Source organism: Aquila chrysaetos, chromosome 24, assembly GCF_900496995.4.
Source record: "Aquila chrysaetos chrysaetos chromosome 24, bAquChr1.4, whole genome shotgun sequence".
Taxonomy (NCBI): Eukaryota; Metazoa; Chordata; class Aves; order Accipitriformes; family Accipitridae; genus Aquila; species Aquila chrysaetos.
Genome location: NC_044027.1, coordinates 755,305 through 762,258, shown reverse-complemented (window position 1 = coordinate 762,258; position 6,954 = coordinate 755,305). Strand labels below are relative to the sequence as shown.

Genomic DNA, 6,954 nt, shown 5'->3' with positions numbered 1-6,954 from the left:
GCAGTAGCTCAATCCGCTCTCTGCAAGAAAGTGGATGAAGATTAACCGTAACAGGGATCAGAGCTTAAATTTCTGCGTGTTACACTGAGCTACAGCACTATGCTGTACCAGAACAGTCTGCAGGCAGCCCAAAAGGCCTCGGATTGCAATAATCCAATTTAGGGAAACCAAAAGCATGAATCATAGAACACCAGCTACAGCAAAAGCATCCAGGTGTGAATGAATGGGAGCAGTGTTGGCTGGGTGATAAAACCAGCCTGGCAGGAGCTGAAACAGGATGCTGAAAACTGAGCTGTCATCTTTCTCAATTAAAAAAAAATGCAGTTATAAAAGCGAGGCTTCTAGGCAAATATAGTCAGCGTGCTTGGAAGGTAATTTGATCAGAGCCTTCCCTGCATACAGCCGCTACGTAAGGAACTCTGAGTACCCAGAGGACAGTGCTGCTCTTTCTCTTGGTCCCTGGTCAAATTCCTGTTGGTTTCTGCAGGCCGGCCGTGAGCTGCATGCTTGGGTTTTACCCTCTGCTGCTGCAAAACGAAACAGAAATCACTGACAGTCGTGGACACCCAAGAGCAAGAGCAGCCTGGGAGACCTGGCAGCACACAGGTGCTGGGACTATGGGATTTCAAAGCTGAGGGGAAAATCCCCCCGAGGTCATCGTGCTTCCAGTGGGAGCTGCTGCTCCCCAGCCCTGCCCAGCACAGCGGGGAGCATGGCTACCCCCTGGTCCCTGCCCCCCTCGCTCCTCTTTTGTGGATTTAGGCATGCTGGGCACAGTAAGATGTGGTGCCCCGGACCACCTGGGGATTCTTGACTGTTTCTGAGCTATTTGTCACACATCCAAGATTTAAGGTCCGATGTCAGTCTCTGAAGAGGACAGATGGCCCAGAGCTGGCTGCCCACTGCAGCCCCTGCTCCACGTGCCAGGAGAGTGGGATGATGTTTCCCCTCCCTTGCTCTCCCTTCTCCTGGGGTTCATGGGGTTTTTTTTACCCTGTAAATGCTCTAAGGCTCTGTTTTAACCCAATAGTGCTGCTAGTCTAACAAATATTTCCCCTTTTTGCTTTTAAAGCTCTCTCTGAGCGAGCCAGAGGCTCACAGTTTCCGTCTGCAGCTTGCTACAAGACATCGCCGTCCCCTGTGCACAGCAGCTCTTTGGAGTGGAAACCAGTGCGTGGGAGCGACGCGCAGGTAGGCTGAGGTCTCTGCTCAACCCCGAGATACTGCAGCGAGAGCAGGCAACATGAAAGGGACTTTCATTGCAGATGAATCATATGTACTGTCATTTGTTGGCCTGGCTGCTCACTTTGTCAGGTCCTCAGAGGCATCAGCTCTTTGCTTGTAGCTAGGATAGACGTTACATTCATTTAAAGGTACTTCCCCTCAGTTTCAGCCTTGCAGCGGTGGCCCATCAGCCCTCTGCCACCCGCCCCCGGGCCGGGTGCCTGTGCTCCTCAAAGACCCGGGTGCTTGGGCTGGTGAAGCCTCCCCCCGGAGCGACAACAATTTACAGACTGCAGCTGGAGCAACGAGTCTCTGCATTTCTGGGGGTATTATGCCCCAGGCCAGCAAGGGGAAGGTGGCAGCGGCAGACCCACGAGCCCTGGGAGGACGGGGGGGGTCGGTCTGGTGGAGCACAGGGTGCGGGACTGGGAGCTGCAGAGCCCCAAGGCTGGGGGCAATGCGGAGGTGTCCTCCCCCCAGCTGCTCTCCAGCCTCCGCTGCAGCTTTTGCAGAACAAATCGGGCTGCTTTCCAACAACGATACGCTCTTTGCCGTCTTATGTGGCTTTACGGGGCTAATCCTCTTTGCCTGCCGTGCCCTTGCTGGGAACAGCGGGTTTGGTGCGTTTGGGCTTTGGGGGATGCCGCGGTCAGAAACCAGAAGCCGAGGCAACAGCAATGCCAGGGAAAGATTACCATCCTCGGCCGGCTCCACTGCCACAGGCACTCTCGGTTAATTATTTGTCTGAGGATTACATAATGCAGACGTGTTATTCAGAGCTTAGCGAGGGATTTAAAAAAAATTCAAGAGGGATGAGAAGACACAAAAGCTGGAAAGAGAAAGACTATAAAAGAGTAGGGAATGAAACAAGAAGACAAAAGATCTAATTACAAATGACATTATTTGCATTCTCATCAACTTAATTCAATTTTATTTTCTTATTGCTTTAATCTTTGAGCTTAATTCAGTGGAACATAGTGCGTGAAGGAGGCAATGAGATCCGCGCAAGGTTCGTTCGGGGCAGACTGCGGTGGTGGGTGCAAGCAGCCCCAGTGTTGTTTTTCTGTGGGCTGGATATATCTGTTCTCAGTCCTGGAGGTTTCAATTCAAAAAAAGGTGATAAAAATTCAACATTCCTCCCTGTGCTTATGTGAAATGGGATCTGAAACGACTCCAGCTTTGATTGGATACCCAGTGTGACCTGACATTTAATCAAGGATTGGGAAAGCACAGGTATCTTAAAGAACAGGAGGAAAATAATTCTGACATCGTGCTCATGATGAGAAAATAGCATTTTTCATATTACATCGTGCATTACATTACAAGTACTGAGGGCTATGCAAGTGATGGTTAGAGAGAAACACATTTGGACTTCCAGAGGGAGCTTGTGATGCTTTGGGGGTTCACATGAATTTTGAATTAAATTATTAAGGAAAAATCTGGCCCGAAGCTCAAGGACTATATTGCATATCAAATTTTTAAAATTCTTTGAAATTGTGCTCGCAGTAGGCATGCCACCATAATGAAGTAGTAACTAGTGTGAAACAAATTGAGTGATCTAAATAAACAAAACATGGCTAATGTTGCTCATGGGAAATAAGACACTTGACAACCAAACCAGTCCTGGTGTCTCTACTTCTCTGCCGCATAAGGAACAACTGACCTGGAGATGAGCTGGGAGCCCTGTTGCATCCTGCCTTGTGAAGCAGCCAGGACAGCACGGTACTGCAGGCTGGGGTTAACCGCAACAGCGGGATGCTACCGGCACATGTCAGCCCTTAGGAAAGGTGCAGTGCACTGGGCTCGTCCAGGGCCCGAGCAGCTCTGGAGACAGCCCCCGACTCCCTTCGGGTCCAGCCCACCCTTCGCTCTGTCGGGTGTTACTCCACCAGTCCAAGCTGCCTTTCTGCCCAGCTCTGCAGCAGTTTGGCTTCTCAAGTCTATTATTAAAACTCACCCCAGCAGCAAGCACCCTGCAACTCTCAACTTGTATTTCACACCACGCAGTCCTTTCCTTGGGATGTTTCCCCACTCAGGCATGGATTTGCTCACCGTGCGAGTTCCCACATAGCAGACCCACCGTCACGCTTGCTGCTGCTCACCGGGCTTCCCTACCCCTGCCTCGTGCTGCCAGCGAGTGACACGTGACCTTTCATTTCAGCTCCCGTGGAAGCAGGAACATTCACATTTTAAATTACAGATATTTCAGCCAAATAGACTATTTGTGTTCAGTCTTTATTATCATCTTACACTGTTTTGCAATTGACTAAAAGGAGAGGTGGGTTTATTTGGGGGTATATATAATGCTAGGTACACGCAGCCAACATATCTCCATGCATTGATTTTTGGGCCAGCTCTGAGAAAGGCAATTCAACAGACAATTAAATTAGCAGCTACATTTGTCATTTTTTGCCTAAATGAGATCCCGAGAAGAAAGTGCCCTGCTACCAGCTCAGAGTTCATCACTCTATGAGGAACATTGCACATTAAAGCCTGACCTGAGCTGCGTCTTTATCAGGCTAGGAGTCTGCCTGTGAACTTTATTCTCTCTGCAGATGATCCTAGCAACATACCTTGGAACAGAGTTAATGACCATAACCAAAATAGGAACTTGGTCCAATGTCTTTGAAGACGCAATTAGGCAAGACTTTTAATATGAATTTCAGTATTTTCCTCTTGGTTTGTGCTATGACTATTTCTGTACCCCCTCTATACCAGTATAGGGGAGCCGAAGCAGAGATGGGGTCACATTTACAGTTCTGTGTATGATAAAAGCTAAGGGAATTCTGCACACATCTGCTGAGATGTTGTGCTGCATCAGGAAGGGCCAAATGTCACAATTTCAAGGTTGGTTTGCACAGGTATGTCTGCATTTGCTATGCCCAGTCTTAAGCTTTTCCTCTTTTGATCCCCATCCAAAGCTCTAGCACTGAAGCGCACCTTCACCCACCCCTTTGGACAGGCCTCCAAGAGCAGAGGAGACCAAACAATCCTCCCAGGCTGCCCTGTGCCTTGTGCCAGCCCCTGGGACTCGGCTGAGGACCGGGCTGTCTGCGAGAGCTGCATCTCTCTGCTGGTCCCCCCCGGCCCCGCTCCCGCCCCAGCAGAAACCTCAGCGCCGGCTGGTTATCAGCTGGCATTTGGGATGCTTTCACCTGCAGTAATTTATGGTGCACATTGTACCAGCGTGAAAGGTTTCCCATCAGCAGAGTACTGCGTTGATGGCACTAGGGCACATGCAGGCTTTAAATCTGATGATGCCTGTAGGATCTGCTGCCCAGAGTTACCTCTGCGCCAAGCAAACCATCCTCCGGCTGCGTGCGTCGAAAGGGACGACGGAGAAGCTGCTGAAACATCCTCCGTCCCTGGGGCTCACAGCCATCAGGAAAAATGTGCTTTGTGGCGAAGGATTGCTACATAAGCTCTCGTGTCTTAAACGTTTTATATATCATTTTATTCCCCAGCATTTATTGACTGTGTCGAGCACAACCACGCTCAACAATAACACTCAGAAAACACAGATGAAAAGAATGTGTCTGGTTACTACCAGAGCACCAGAAAGCAACAGCAAAATGGTTTTAGCCCTCATTAAAGCAACAAATAACCAACCGAAAAAACCCCCAAGCCCTAAAAATCCCTCATACACATGAGCAATTGGAAAAGCTCCTTTTCTGTGCCATCCCTCATACTTCTGCTTTCAAAACCAAAAGTGAATGTAAGGCTCAAAAGCAGAGCCTGCCTAGGCAGAAGGGATGTAATATTAATATTTCTGCCTTAGCTGAACATTTTTCTCCAAAGTCCTTAATTACCCAGGTAAGCAGATAACCCAGCCTTTCTGGCTAATTGTACAATAATACCTGCCATCTGCTACTGTATTCCAGATTTGTGGGGGCACAGCTGCATGCAGAGTGCTTAGTGAAACAACTGCAAGCTTTTATAGATACTTGTAACTTCTGCAACAATGAATCTGTTCTAATTAGCACTAGAAATAAATGTTTATGATGTAGGAGATCACAAAATGTATTTATCACCAAGCTAATAATTCACCATAGAGGAAACTTCAGGCCAAGCCATACAACGTGATTCAAAATGATTCTTTCTCTGTTTCAGTACATATATACAGTGACATTTGTAGGCAGTGTGCTAATTAAACCAAACTATCCAGTGTAAGGCCTCCCTCATCAGGGACAGACATTGGCCATCAGCATCTCAGAGCTCTTGTCTTCATCTTCTGTTGATTTTGAACCTGGGCAGGAGCAGGTGAGAGCAGGGGAGGATGCACAGTGTCCACAGCTCGTGACCGGCCCATGAAACCCCAAGCTGGAGAAGCAGCTCGGCGTGACCCCATCTGACTGTGGGTGCCCACTTGCCTGGGGAAGGGGCAGCTTGCCAGCATCCTGCTCATAGCACCTGCAGAAATGCAGATGGTAGGAGAAGTCGGTCCGTCCTGCCGGGGACCAGGCAGGCTCCGAGTGCCTCGGAGCCCTTCAGGAAGCGCCGCGCACGCAAGCAAACCCCTCGGTCTGACTGGGGGCTCGATTGCTTGACTTGTCTTCCATGCACGCCCAGAGGTTTCCTTTCCTTTTCTCTTCTTTCTTTCATAGCTGCCGCCCGAATTTGCTTTTGTTTTGACCACTCTAAGGGACAACAAGCCTTGACAGGCTGGGATTGATGGTGCCATTGGGAGCCTGGCAGCCAAACAACCACGCAGAGCGGCCGGCAGCGGCAGTTTTTGAGGAGCTGTCAGCATGATGGAGCACCCGGGCAGGGACCCCGCTCCCGCAGCGCCGGCAGGATAGCCAACGCTGGACACGGGCTCTGCTGCTCCCGGTGGATGCCGGCCCTTGGGGTTCAGCCCTGGAGCGGGGCTGCGGGATGGGGGAGCGATTGTCTCGGGGCTCTCGCAGGAGCTGGGCAGAGCCCAGCCCAGGGGATTCGTTTTCACACCTCGTCAGCAGCTAAAGCAAAGGATGATTAAGGACCAGAGGGGCTGAATCCATCGCGCTCAGTGGTTCGAGCACAGCCCCAGGGAGGGGATGGGGAAGGACCAGCGCTATCACTTCTCTTCAGGCTTTACTTCTGGCCCTTTCAGTTTGAAATGTACCTGCTCTGGGTGGGACTGCGCTGTGAGGATGGGCAGGGGGGACAGCCAGCACGCCTGGGGCCTCTTGAGGAAAATAATGAAAGGCCCATCCTCCCCATCCAGCGAAAGCTTTTGTTCAGAAGAAAACCACAGAGGAGAGGAGACGTTTCAGTCACTTAGGCACAGGGCATCTGAGCAGGCATTACTGAGGGGCAGTTGTGGGCATTGGGTGGCTGGGAACAAAGTGCCACCCCGCTTCACCTTCTCCATCGCAAGTAATAAATCTTTAATTTTATAAGAGAGTGATTCAAATAATCAGGTTTGGTTTTTACACCTCGAGAACTCATATTCCCAGTCACAAACTTGGATAAATCATCTTTATTTCAATAAATCTAACGCAATTACTTTCCACTACTAGGAAAATTTTCTGCTATTTCCTCTTGAAAAAGAGCCTATAACAGGCCTGCATTCAATATTGCCACAAAATGGAAAGCTAACGTGATTTAGGGGAGCTGAACTATTCCTGTTAAGTAACATTTTCCAGGTCTTGATTTCTCTTCCAATATTTCCTCTGTCAATTAGCCAAAGCAATTTCCGCTGACTAATAAAGCAGCTGGTTAAGCTTATTTTCTAATCAAAACTCACTT

At 49.5% G+C, this 6,954-nt stretch overlaps 1 long non-coding RNA gene across 1 annotated transcript; it reads left to right on the top strand.

Moving 5' to 3' along the window:
- Positions 1-490: 490 nt before the first annotated feature.
- On the top strand, positions 491-6,677 carry LOC115335152. The gene is made up of 3 exons (XR_003921376.1): positions 491-606; positions 1,073-1,191; positions 5,829-6,677. It is a non-coding gene; the product is annotated as an uncharacterized LOC115335152 (long non-coding RNA).
- Positions 6,678-6,954: the final 277 nt, after the last annotated feature.